At 33.1% G+C, this 3,267-nt stretch overlaps 1 long non-coding RNA gene across 1 annotated transcript; it reads left to right on the top strand.

Annotated features, from left to right (window-relative positions):
- Positions 1 to 340: 340 nt before the first annotated feature.
- Positions 341 to 2,165, top strand: LOC127706384 (uncharacterized). The gene is made up of 2 exons (XR_007984441.1): positions 341 to 502; positions 1,675 to 2,165. It is a non-coding gene; the product is annotated as an uncharacterized LOC127706384 (long non-coding RNA).
- The last annotated feature ends 1,102 nt before the right edge of the window (positions 2,166 to 3,267 follow it).

Below are 3,267 nucleotides of genomic sequence, written 5' to 3'. Positions count from 1 at the left end.
TCTTTCAAAAAGTAAATTTAAGTTTCAACCTTTAAAACTTGTATGTCAGATAATTTGACCACATGACAAGAAATTCTACAATAAACATTGGTCACGCACGACAGATTCCAATGTAAGACACGTGCCGTTACAATAGCAAGTTTACACGCATCAGCGCACACAAGTTTGTCGAATAGGCCAGTTGATTGGAGGAAAGTTACCGAAAACCACGCCTACCTTAAACTAATACCCAATCAAACGTCTTTGAAAGAAACACAAATAATACATGGATAAGATTACAGAGATTTGGTTGCGTATTCAATGTTTGAAAAAGTTTAGACTCTTAATTCAAACCAGAGACATATATACACAGAGATTGGCAACTGTAACAGTGGTCAGCGAAATCCAATTAAAAACACGCATCCCACGAGACTTTAACGAGATCGCCATTTTGCATCTGATCATGACAAGTCACCACCGCTTCGATTTTTATTTTACATCAAGCTTTTCAAAACAGCATAATGTAACTATATATTTCAATTTCGTAAATTATTTACCTTGTTTTATTCAGTTTGTAGTAATTGTTAGTTAAAATATTGTGACGATTAACGTTTTATTGTGGTCAATAATAAGGGGAAAGCTTGGCCGACATGGACGTTATGAAATTTTTTTACACGGACGTATTTTTTATTAAAACCTTTTCATTCGAAAAGGAATAAAACCATTTATGAGATGAATTACTTTTCCCAAGACATACTGGTTTTGTGTAAATATGTTGAATTTTTCATTAAATCACCCACTTTGATGCAATTTACAATTTAAATTCAGTATTCTCGCTGTCGGCCACGTTCAATTTTTAAAATATAAAGACAGGCCCCTGTCCATGTCTACAGTCAATAAACTTTTCCATCTTTAGAGAATAATTATTCCCAGCACATGAATTACTTTCTTATGAAATACTGGATTTGTGTATAACAGTTGTTTTTTCCATATTTTCACCAGCTTTGATGCAATTTACAATTATAAATGACCATTCAAGCTGTCGGCCATTTTCATTCTCTTCAATATAAACACAGGCCCCTGTCCATGTCTACAGTCAATAAACTTTTCCATCTTTAGGGAATAATTATTGCCAGCACATGAATTACTTTCTTATGACATACTGGATTTGTGTATAACAGTTGTTTTTTTCCATATTTTCACCAGCTTTGATGCAATTTACAATTTAAAATGACCATTCAAGCTGTCGGCCATTTTCATTCTCTTCAATATAAAGACAGGCCCCTGTCCATGTCTACAGTCAATAAACTTTTCCATCTTTAGAGAATAATTATTCCCAGCACATGAATTACTTTCTTATGACATACTGGATTTGTGTATAACAGTTGTTTTTTCCATATTTTCACCAGCTTTGATGCAATTTACAATTATAAATGACCATTCAAGCTGTCGGCCATTTTCATTCTCTTCAATATAAAGACAGGCACCTGTCCATGGCTACAGTTTATAAAATTGTCCATCTTTAAAGAACAAATGTACCCATCAACATTGATCACAGGAATTACTTTCCCAAGACATACCGGTTTTGTGTATATAAATTGTTTTTTTCATTATTTCCACCACTTTGATGACATTTACAAGTTTATATACATGTATATTTACATTCAGTATCTGACAGCATTTTTTTTTTAACAGGATCCTGCAAGTTATAAAAGAACAAAGATGTTGATCAAATTTACCTAACAGTGCAGCATACAAGAGATGTAATATCATACATGTGCTGAATGTAGGACTCCCTAGCCTTTCTGATTGAAAAAAAAATTCCCTGGCAGACAGGAACAACTTTTAGTGATGACTTTTTTCAAATGTTACTGCACAGTCATGTAGTGGACTGATTACATGTACTTCTATCAATGTGATACCAAAAAATGGTTTTGTTAGAGAGAAAATGGCATGTGCTTATCCTGACTGTGAAAACACCACATTATTGTAGTTCAAATATCATAGTTCATATGCCAAACTTGATGTACATGTGTATGCGATTTTTGTGCAAGTGATGGTGACATCATTGAACTAAGAATAAATACAAGACTCCGCATTCAATCTATTGAATTTGAAACAGAAGTGGCAGTTGTGCAGAGACTATACGGATATAAATGCAAATAAATATCTTGTGTTCAACTTCATTTGTCTTCTTTACGTTTACAAAGTATACATGTATAACAATATGATGATGTAGTATGATTGCCAATGAGACAATGATTTACATGTATGACTATCATTGGAAGGCCACTCTATATAATAATATCTTTGTATATCATGAGAATGGAAATGCTACCTTTGTAGCATAAAGGTAGCATAATGTAAAAAAAGGGAAAATGTTCATTTATTCAACAACACTCCTGTGAATATATAACTTGACAGTACTAAAGGCAAAATATTTCGTTTCACAAATTCCTTCCTCTCCTCGGAAAATAACATATTTAATTGTTTACATGAAATGACAAAATGTGTAGGATAAGAAGCAAGAAATGTTCACTCTACTAGTCGCTCATATTAGTCATCATCTATGTTTGTTTCAGTCCTTTAGCAATGGTGCTTGTTTATATTTATCTGTTGTGTTGTGTTGTTTCAGTTTTACATGTCCTCATTCTGTGATCACTGTTTCACCTCGCCTATTTTGAAAAATGTTAATGCAAATATTTTCTGCAATAAATTGAAAAGGCACAGCTGCTATGACTATTCAGAAATGTGAGGTATATGTCAATGAGACAACAACCCAACGACAAAAATATTCTTTGCACATCTCTAAATGTTTAAGAATTCTTGTGGAGGTCAAAAGCACATAACGTGTACTTATATATTGGTGACCTGGTACATGTATGTACCTATTGATGCATTCCGTCCTAAACTTAAATTGTGTGAAGAGACCAAGCAGTTTATATGCTTATAAAAAAACTGATATTAAAATGAATTCCTGTATAACAAATTCCGGGAATGAGACACTATTTTATTTAAATCAGATGAGATATTAGTGGTAAAGGTTTAAACAGAAGCAGGAGATGTCAAGGGGCAATACAAAAAGTACAAGGTCATGTAACACAGATAAAAAAATGACAAATGAAAAGAAAATAACAGCCCACATAGCACTGCACCGAAACATAAACCCACAAAAGATCAGATAAAAACTTGTCTTCAATTTTAAATCTTTCTAATTTCAAACTCGAGTTTCACTACCCGATAGGAAAGAGTAAAGATAAGGATGTTGCAGTACTTCTGTGGTCTATG

Source organism: Mytilus californianus, unplaced genomic scaffold (assembly GCF_021869535.1).
Source record: "Mytilus californianus isolate M0D057914Y unplaced genomic scaffold, xbMytCali1.0.p SCAF_6, whole genome shotgun sequence".
Taxonomy (NCBI): Eukaryota; Metazoa; Mollusca; class Bivalvia; order Mytilida; family Mytilidae; genus Mytilus; species Mytilus californianus.
Note: the sequence above shows the minus strand (reverse complement) of the source record. Positions and strands in the feature narration are given on the sequence as shown.